This window comes from Bos grunniens, chromosome 13 (assembly GCF_055505025.1).
Source record: "Bos grunniens cultivar Pamir isolate PY7600 chromosome 13, Bosgru_T2T1.0, whole genome shotgun sequence".
Taxonomy (NCBI): Eukaryota; Metazoa; Chordata; class Mammalia; order Artiodactyla; family Bovidae; genus Bos; species Bos grunniens.
Genome location: NC_141177.1, coordinates 25,792,715 through 25,803,361, shown reverse-complemented (window position 1 = coordinate 25,803,361; position 10,647 = coordinate 25,792,715). Strand labels below are relative to the sequence as shown.

Below are 10,647 nucleotides of genomic sequence, written 5' to 3'. Positions count from 1 at the left end.
TGTACATACATACATATAATTTTGTTTTCTAAAGGAGAACGTTTCTGTGCATCTGTTGTGTAAAGAAAAATTACTGTGAAACATATCTTCGGGAGGGAAATGTCCAAATGCATAAAATAAAAAGAACCGGGAGAGCCAGAGAGCAGGGCTGGCGCGTTGGTTTGGAGGAAGGGGCTGTGGTTTCCGAAGCCGGACTGTGGGCTAGTGGGGTGCTCAGGGAAGGGGCGCTCGTTTGCGGGCTTTCGCGGACGTTGGACGATGCCCAGGCGAAACAAAACCTCGCCGCCGCGTGACACCGCGGACAGCGAGCTGCCTGCCTCTCCGAGCAGGCGGCTGCGGCTGAAGAAAGCCGCTGCTCCAAAGGCAGGGACCCCGGTTATCTCGGGGAGGGAAATTCAGAGAGCCTGTGTGCGGACCCCAGGCAAGCTCGGCACCCCGGGACATATGTGCCTGTTTGCCGAAAGAGGGACAAGTCCTATCTCCACCCACAGCGCGTGCGATCCCTGCAGTGAGACCTGACCCAAGGCGCATGGCTAAGCCCCCTACTCCTGCTTCGGAGAATAGACAATGTAAATAACAACCGAGCTGGTGTTAGGCAAGACATCAGACAGAAACGTGGTCGGCATCGTGTTCCTTTCGTTGGAGCTCTCAGCACCTTGCAAAGCAGGGACATGTTTACTTGTGGCTTTCTCCCCTAGGCTAGAACGCGATCTTCTTGCCGGGCACCGTGTTTTTAGTGTTTTATTCATCTTTGTACCCTCGGCCATTGCATTTACTTAGTACTAGGCTCCGGATAAATGTTTTTTAAATTTGTGCATGAGTGAATTAGAGACCTGAGATATCCTCCACAAACTCTCTGACCGCCCTGGAGTGACTTTAAGCCTTTAGAGCCATTAACGGTTAGGAAGGGGGAAAATGTGGGGTTTTAATAATCCATGTAATGTGCTCCCTGTCTTCCTCCCCGGGGCTATTGTGAAGATCCAATGAGCTAAGTGAAAACCTTTGTCAACTATCAGGTGCTGAGCAAATATTATATAGGATAGCCGTTCATTCATTCCCTTTCCTGGGAAAGCGTTAGAGACTCCTGGGCTTGTGTTTCAGTAGATGGTGGTTGCCCTTCCTGGTCAGTCTTAAATGTTTTTTGCAGGACAATCTTGTTCTTACGTTTAGGAAATCAATCAAGCTTCCATTTCTTTGAGAGAAATGAACAGGCACTTGCTCACATAAATAATGGAAGAAAAAACCTCGTATTCCCAGAACAGCTACCTCAAGCAACCCAAGAGCCCGAAAGCACGGAAACCATGAAGCATCCATGAGATTGGCATAGCAACCCGAAGGCAGCACTGTGCAGTAAGAACCCGGCTGCGTCCAGGCATGGGATCGTGTGCGGGAAATTGTGTTAAGTGAAATGGAAGCCCTGGCTGGGACACCCACCCTGCTACAGACCATGTCCAGTCTGTGTACACCCTGACCCATACTGGGAGTGAGGTGGGTTGGTGGGGGGAGGATATAAATCATTATATTTGAATGTTCCTTGGCTGTTTTATTTTCCTGTCAAGTGGCTTAAGCCTGATTTTTTTTTCTTTTTTTCAAGCATTCCCTCATGGCCAAGTATGTGTTTCCTTGGAATTGAAATCTAGGTTGATGGTTTTATATTTTAAAAGCTTTCTTTGTGACTCATTCTTGGCCTGCGATAGGATTCTGTAATACTCCCCAAGCTCACAGAGCCTGGGTGTCCTGTTTCTTGGGCTTTGTACCCACTTTCTAACATTTTGTCAGTGGATCCAAGAAGTCACTTTGGGAGACAAGTGTTTCATTGTCTTCTTGTCATCGTAATCAGTGCGGAAGGGAACCATAAACATGGACTTTCCCAGCTGCAGACAGACAATGGCAGGGGCAGGAGGAGGTTTTCAAGTGCTGACAGGTTAGTGGTTAGACAAAATGGGTCAGCAGGGCGAGACCCACACCCTTCAGGGAAGACGTTTAGATGAGATAGGTCTCATGGAGCCCTCACTCCGTGGGCCAGCACACAGTAAGTGCTCCATATATGGCCATGTGTTTGATTTCAGCAGCACAAAGCTCACACAGGCTACACTCCCTGCTGGAAAGCTTCACAGCAAACTCCAAAGAGTTTGGAGCATGGGGGTGGGTCCTGAATACATTTTAAGATTCAGATTCTGTGGTTTAGAAATCCAGATGTGTCTAAACAGGTGGAAAAAGGGTTGAAACAGTTTCAAATGGACACCTCTTAACTTGGGCCTTCCTAGCTCCTCTTGGAAGACAGATGGTCATTTTTTTTTTTTTTTTCTAAATCAGGATGAGCAACAGAAGCCCCCGAGCCTAATGAATGTCTCATTTGCACAGATCTGACTTAACAGGCAGATTCTGGCCAGATTCAGGAGACAGGAGCTTTGTGTTCTGTCACCCCAAACAGCTCCTCAAAACCCTGAGCACTTCCAACCTCTGGAAACTCCCTAGCTCTGTCTGTCTCTAGCCACGACACCTCTCATGAGCAGAGAGATGCTGCAGAGAGGCAAGTTTTGTTTTGTCCAGACTCCATTAGGTTTTTATAGCAGACAATTCAATTCAGGAAGCATTTCTAAAAAATCTACCAGTGGCTCTGCCTAGCTCTTGCCAGGCGCTGCTACAAGGGCTGAAACAGAGCACAACTCTTGCCTTCAAGGAATGCAGCCTCCATTAATTCTGCCCAAATGCTGGTTCTCATCGTGTGTGTTTCTCCAGCAGCCTAACACATGCTTTCTCTTCCCCTCCATCCATCCTCTACGCTGCAGCCATGGTGACCTTTCCAAAGCACAAATCTCATCATGTCACCGCCTGATTGAGGCTCCGAAACAGCTCCCTCTGGCCTGTACCAGTGACGTTCAGCAGAAAACAGGTGTTCTCCAAGCCAGGCCATCGCTAATAGTAACTAATGATGGTCTTTGCTTGGTTGGCAGAAAAAAATTAAGCTAATTGATGGAATAGTCTTCCATGTTAGGTGTTTCTCCCCCTCACTTTTTCTTAAGCTTTTGGTCCCTGCTACCCCTTGGCTGTTTAGAATATAGTATAAGACTATATCTGATTTATTCCAGAATCATGAATTTTACTGAAACTGTTTTTTCACATCTCAGTATTTCCTGGGAACTTCCCTGGTGCAGTGGATAAGGAACCAGGTCTGGGAAGATTCCACATGCCTTGGAGCAACTAAACTCGTGTGCCACAACTACTGAGCCCTTGCTCTAGAGCCTGTGCTCCACAACGAGAGAAACCACCACAATGAGAAGCCTGTGCACTGAAATGAAGAGTAGCCTGGCTTGCCAAAACTAGAGAAGCCCTTGCAAAGCACTGAAGACCCAGCACACCCAAAAATAAGTAAATAAAAATTAAAAAAAAAATTCCTGTTGTTCCGCACGTATGTGTTCTACATGGTGGGGGTGCCCTGGGAGGGAGGCCAGGCATTCAAGACCCTTCCCAACAGCCCCCAACCCTCAAGCAGTGTGCTTGTCCCTCTCCAGGGCTTGACTAATGTGGTTTTCTCTGCCTAGATTGTGGGTCTTTCCCCTTTTGCTTTGTGAACATTTCCTTCATGTCTTAGCATCACCCATTGTCTACATGTCACAAATGTTTATGGAATAGATGAGTGGATGGATTGACAGATGGAAAGATGAGAGGAAATATACTCAGGACCAGCATATACCAGGAGGTCAAGTCGTCCGCCTCTGTCCTCACTTACCATACTCCAGCTACAATGGCCTTCCTCCTGGTTCTCAAACCACCTTAGAAGTTGCTGTTCCTGCCTACTTAGTCATTCACACTACTGGCTCCTTCTCAGGACCCGGGTCTCAGATCACCTTGTATAAAGTGATCCTCCAACCTTGTCGGTGCTGTCAGGAAAGGAATGTCCTCTCCCAGGGTCCTGGGCCATCATGCCATGTATCTGTGCTGGATCAACTTCAAGACTCAAAGAACATCTAACCTCATGGCTTTTGGTCTTGGAGGTCTCCAAAGAAACCTCTTAGGTAACAGCTCACACCAGCAAAGCATACCTTTGGTTTTCTCCTGTAGGATGATGTTGATACGTGTATCCTCAAATAAATCAGCCTTCCTGTCTTCACCATCTTCCTTGGCAAGAACAATTAGTTGAAGTGCCAAGCTGGGGCTGACCAGGATGACTCAACCCTTGAAAAATATAAAGGAAATTATTGTATTTTCTCGCTAACAGGTACTGAGACTCAGCCAGCTCCTCCATTTCTAGTTTGTTCTCACCCCCACCCCCATGGCAGTAACCACATGACATGGTATTCTGAGTGATGTCAAGTACAGAGCTGGATCCAGTCTTCTCCAGATGCCACTCTGGTAACCAGCAGCCTCTCATTAACCATGTGGCCTTATAAGAGTCAAAACTCCTTGGGCTGCAAGGGACAGAACCCAGAGCAAATTGGTTTAAACTTAAAAGCAAATGTATTGGCCCAAATAACAAAAGAAAGAAAGAAAAGAAAAAAGAGAAAAGAAAAGAAATATCTAGACATAGCTGGATCCAGAGGGTAAATGGTATCCATAAGAGTCTATTTCTCAGCTCTTCCTTGCTCTGCAGGGTTTTCATGTTCAGGCTAGTTCTCCCCAGGAGGTGGTAAATTGACGTCTGGAAGCCCAGCTCTGGTGTCTCACACCATAGCAACCCCAGTAGAAAGTACACTTCTCTTTCTTAATAATTTCGATAAAAAGTCTAGAACTGACTCTCACTGGCCTATCTTGAGTCCCATCCTCCTCCCTGGACCCTAAAATGCCAAGCTAATAGCCAGAAAGTAGTGATCATCTGATTGGTTGGGCTTGGGTCATGTGACCACTTCTGGACTCAGGAAGGTGAGGGTAGCCGGGTCTGGGTCACTCAAACAAGATGCACTGTTAGCTATCCCTTTTTTGAAATCACTGTGTTGAGGTTCCCAGGGCTTCCAAGGTGCCACAGTGGTAAAGAATCTGCCTGCCTATGCAAGAGATGTAAGAGAAAAGGGTTTAGTCCTTGGGTCAGGAAGATCTCCTAGAGAAGAGAACGGCAACCCACTCCAGTATTCTTGCCTGGAGGATTCCATGGACAGAGGAGCCTGGTGGGCTACAGTCCATTGGGTCACAAAAAGTCAGATATGACTGAACACACACACATACAACAATAACACAACAACATGTGTTGGGCCCAAGAGAAAGAATGCTGGGTACTATAAGCAGCAGATTTCTGCCTCAGGCCAGTTTTCAATCCTTACTCTGCCCTTCACACATGGCCATCTGCCTCTCCTTGAATGTCGCTCCCTCGTTTTCAGTCTGTCTGTAGGCCGGTCCCCAGATGTTCTATTCTTGCTGTTGTGTCTTAGACTTTACCTGCCCGTGGTTTCAGATACTACAGACTCTATCGTGTCCACCCGCACAGAGCCTCCTGGATGTCCTGCCCACCCTTTGGTGAACCACTGGGTTCCTACCCAGGTATACTCCCCCTCCTCCTGGATCCCTTATCTATGGCACCAAGAGTCAGTCTGCCCCCTAAACAGAGCCTTTGGCCTCATCTGCCATTCTGGCTCCTCTTTACCTGAGGTAAACATACCATCCACGATCAGAGTGTAGAAGATTCTGCCTCCTACCTACCAACTGTCCTGCCCACGGCCGCTCCACTGGTCATTCTCTCTCTTGCCTCAAAAATCACAAAAGAAGCCTCTCTGCCTTGTCTCCGTGCCTCTGATGCTGGTCCCCGATGCAGGATGTTCTCTAAACCATCACCTTTCCAAAAAGATTAATCTGGTCGTGCACCTCTCCTGATTAGACGCCTGCTCTGTCATCTCACTGCCTACGGCGGCAGGGAGAATGAACTCCTTAACTGTGCCTCTAAACACCTGTAGTGCCCATGCCTCTTAAGCCAGACCTGCCAGGAATCCTTCGCCTTGTGGAACATTGTTGGCACCTTCCGTGGTTACCGTTTCTGTGCCTTGTGACATTTGATAGCTTCTGCTTTGAATTCTTTCCTCCACTCCCACCCCCTCCTCCTGGAAAACTCACTCACCTTTCAAGATGAAGCTCCCTGTCGTCAGTGAGTCCTTCCCCAGCCCCGCAGGCAACATCAGTCACTTTCATTTCTTGGAGCACAAAGCACCATGTTCATTCATGACGCGGAGGACATGCCACCCTGTCTTGCGTTGATCTGTTTCCACATCTGCCTCCTCCACTCAACGGGGACCATGGGGAGGGTAGGCCCTGCCAGAGGAAGCGCTTGCTCATGGAGTGTGAGCAGATGAGTGACATTTGGGCATTGCTGTTGGGGGATGGGGAGGGAGGCAGGCTACAGAACATCACAGTGTGAAGATGGATCGTTGTTTAACCACCAAATCCCAGGGTTTGGGATGTGAGGTTTGTAAGCCAGGCTGGGCAAAGAAAGTCCTGATAGATGTCTTGAGGGCCAGCTCTTTCTGATCAGGCGTCATCCATAAGCTCAAATGGCTCAAGGTATTTCGGCTAAAGAGAAGGTAGTGTAAAGCGAGGATGGGGTTGAGGGGTGGAGATGGAGAAAGATCCAGCTGAATTTTGCATCTCCAGTTGGCAGATCTCCTATCTACCAAAGGCTGGCTTGTCCTTAGCCTCAGTCCCAATCAATTTGAGCCTCAACGTTGGATTGTCAGTGGTAAACACATGACTCTGTTACCTTCTTTCCCTTTTGTTGCTTTCAAAGTCCAGTTGCAAAACTGGTTAAGTGTTTCCTTTGTCTCTATGAGATGCGACTTCACTATTCTCCCCTGATGGGATCGATGGGGTGCTTCATGTCTTTTTGATGGAAATGGAGGCTGAGCCAGTCGGACTGGAGTCAAATTACCTCTGGAAATATGACTGGACATGGGTCTCAGTGAAATTCATTCGATTTTCTCTGGGTCCTCTGTGTCTCCCAAGGATCCTGGGAAGCAGGGCATGTGCTGTGTGCAACATGCAATGGAGAGATATCTTCAGGCCCATAAGGACTGCAGAGTAACAGGACTCCCCGGAGGCCCAGTCTAAGCAGGCTAGGGAAGAGCCAAGCTCCCACAGGCTCTTCTACATGCGTCACATCTCCCACTTCAAAGGTTACCAGGATGGAGATGTTTAGCACTTCCTGGGTGCCCCAAGGACCTTTTCCAGCCCTTGGTATTAAGATCCGACTCAACTGATGGAGACCCCCATTGCTTTACCAATACAGAAGTATTGAACCATGGGCATGGCATTGTAGAGCTGCTGGAGTTTCAAAAGATGCTCTGCTCTCAAAGAACTCACAGTCTAGCTGGGGACACAAAACCAACAGACGGGAAACAATTAGTGAGCACTGGAGCTTGAAAAAATATGCCAAAGTGACTATGAAGGCAGCCGCAGTTCAGAAAAGGGAGAGATTGATATTTCAGCGAAAGCTCCCTTCATGAAGGAGGCAGGGGAGGACCCTTTCCTTGAAGGAGGGGCAAGGGCTTCAGAAAGGGGAGGGCACCCCAGAGAGGGGGAAACAGCACATGCGAAGCTGGAGAAGCAGGAGAAGAAGAAGGTGGGTGAGGGACAAGGAAAGAGCTCCCCAGAACCCAGTACACACTGGGGAGGTGATGATGCAGAAATCAATCAGGGTGGAGCCAGACTTGGAGTTCTCTGGATGTCAGGGCTTTAAAGGTGACATTCAGGGACTTCTCTGCTGGTCCAGTGGCTAAGACTTGGTGCTCCCGATCCAAGGATCCTGGGTTCAATCCCTGGTCAGGGAACTAGATCCCACGTGGCACAGTCAAATCAAATAAAATTTTTTAATATTTTTAAAATATCATAAAATAAATGTGACACTCATGCAATTTATAAGCACTTATCTTGTGTGTAATGGGCACTGTGAATCATGCTGGAGGCTCAGAAATTAAGAAAATACAAGGAAAGTCAGACACTTTAATAAATATCCTTCAGTAAGTGTTACAGGGAAGGTACCCCCAGGAGCTGGGAAGCCGGAGATGGGCAGCCAGCCTCACTTAGCAAAGATTAACATGGGCTTCATGGAGGGAAACTTGGAGGGCATTGGAAAGCATCCAGGTGTGGAAGAGGCAGAAGCATGACCTGGCCATGTGCAAAGATGTTCACAGCAATGAGAGGGTGGACCATCTGAATTCTCAACAAAAAGCCACTGATGAAATAGATGATAGTCCATCCATATGGTATCCCTGTAGAGTAGTTAAAAAGGATAAAGCTGTTCAGTATATATTGATTGGGAAAGGTCTCTAAGATGTAGTATTAAGAGAAGGAGGGGGGAAGCAAGATCCAGAAAAAAATATATTGTATGCTCTCTTGCTCTCTTTCATGTGAGGAAAAATGATGTGTGTGTTTTGCTGGTAAATGACTAGACATCTCTGGAAAGAGATGCAAGAAACAGGGACTGATGGTGGTTTCCAGAGAGCTCAGAGGAGGACTGTGACTCAGCCTTGGTGTGAAATGACTCCAAAGGGAGACATCACTTGAAGTTTAAAACGTGCTGAAGAGCAGCCAGTGGATGGGTGAAGAGCTGTGTTCTGGGGGAGGGGATGCCCAAAGGAGCCTGAAGTGTTCCAAGGCCCGTAAAGATGCTTGGGAGGAAGACACACAGGCAGAAGATGCACCTTAATGAGAATGATGTTCCAGGCTAAGGAGTTCACACCTTAGCCTGGAGGACTGGCTAAGGCGTGTCCTTAGCCTGGACACACTCACCCACTCCATCAGTCGATACTGATGCAGACCGAGCAGGATGGCTTTTGAGTATGCTAACTTGGTGTCTCGGTTGCCAGGTTAAATCCAACAGGCTGCTTCAACAAAATGCCACAGACTGGTTGTTGTTGTTTAGCTGCTCGGTCACGTCTGACTCTTTGAAGCCCAGTGGACTGCAGCACATCAGGCTTCCCTGTCCTTCATTATCTCCCGGAGCTTGCTCAAATTCATGTCTGTTGAGTTAGTGATGCCATCTCATCCTCTGTTGCCCCTTTCTCCTCCTGCCATCAATCTTTCCCAGTATCACGGTCTCTTCCAATGAGTCGACCCTTCACATCAGGTGGCCAAAGTATTGCAGCTTCAGCTTCAGCATGAGTCCTTCCAATGAATATTCAGAGTTGATTTCCTTTAGGATTGACTGGTTTGATCTCCTTGCAATCCAAGGAACTCTCAAGAATCTTCTCTAGCATCACAGTTCAAAAGCTTAAGTTCTTTTGCGTTCAACCTTCTTTATGATCTGAGTCTCACATTTTACATGACTACTGGAAAAACCATAGCTTTGACTACATGGACCTTTGTCGGCAAAGTGATGTCTCTGCTTATAAACAGCAGAAATTTACTTCTTACAGTCCTGGAGGTTAGGAAGTGCAAGATCAAGGTGCCAGCAGTGTCGACCATTGGTGAGGGCCCTCTACCTGGTTAATTTCTCAGGTGGGAGTGGGGAGCTTGGGGGGGGTCTCCCTTTGTAAGGAGACCCCATTCATGAGGGCTCCACCCTCAGAAGCTCATTACTTCCCGAAACTCCACCTTCTGACACCATCACCTTGGGGGTTGGGATTTCATCATGGGAATTTCAGGGAGTTGGGAGTGGGGACACAGACATTCAAATCACAGCACTTGGCCAGGATGAACTACATTTCCTAGAACCCCCTTTCTTCTCTGTCTGTAGTCAGGATGGGCCACAAGGAGGTCCTTGCAAGTTTCTGGAGGCCCCGTTCCCAACTCGGGATCCAGGATGGGCAAACCAGTGTGCTGCCTGCCCGCCTACAGTTCCCTTTCGAGAAGGAAGAATCAGAAAGTAAACAACAAATAAGGGAACTTTCCTGGTGGTCCAGTGGTTAAGACTCTGCACTCCCAGTGAAGGGGGCCTGGTCAAAGAACTAGATCCCACACGCTGCAACTAACAGTTTGAGTGCCCCAACTAAAGAGTCCGGGTGCCTCAGCTAAGACCTGAAGCAGCCAAATAAAAAAAATTTTTAAGTTTATATAAAAAGAAAACCACAACAAATAAATAATAAGATATCAGAAAGTAAGGTCATGCCAGCAGAAAATGAAAACTAAGTAGCCTACTTTAGGCCAAGAATGTTTCAGGGAGGCCTCTCAGAACAAGTGACCTTGACCTGAAGGGCAGGGGGGACTGCCCATCAGCCAGCTGTAGAGGCTCAGACTGTGGGTCACGGGCTCTGAGGTAGGTCGCACTGGAGTCTTTGAGGAACAGGAAGAAGCTGACAGGCTGGTGGATTGTGAAGGAGCAGAGAGAGTGAGGGGTGGGGTTGGAGCTGAGGGCCTCGATAGCCTTGCAAGTCAGCATCTTGATTTTATTCTAGAAGCATCCTAAAGTCAAGGCATCTTTCAGAGTTGGCCATGAGAGAGCCCACACAGAGCTCTTCCTTTGAAAAGTGGGGATAAACCATGGTCTTGCTCTGTGTGTGTGTGTGAGGGACAGAGAGAAATTTCATGTCTTGGTCTTTGCCTTGGGCTGACTTGCAGATCCTTCCGCCCTGTGTCCTGGCTCCCTGCTGGTCTCACCAGAATTCCATCTTTCCAAGGAAATCAGACTTCCTTCTGCTAAGAAGATCTTTCCAGGCCCCGGATAAAACAATCACGCAAAGCTGAATCACTCACGCGGTTTTATGTTTCATTTCCCTGGGACGCCATTAG

General features: G+C 47.9%; 1 long non-coding RNA gene across 1 annotated transcript; it reads left to right on the top strand.

Moving 5' to 3' along the window:
- The first annotated feature begins 299 nt into the window (after positions 1 to 299).
- On the top strand, positions 300 to 3,395 carry LOC147360530 (uncharacterized). Its single transcript, XR_015138672.1, has 2 exons — positions 300 to 1,488; positions 3,132 to 3,395. It is a non-coding gene; the product is annotated as an uncharacterized LOC147360530 (long non-coding RNA).
- The last annotated feature ends 7,252 nt before the right edge of the window (positions 3,396 to 10,647 follow it).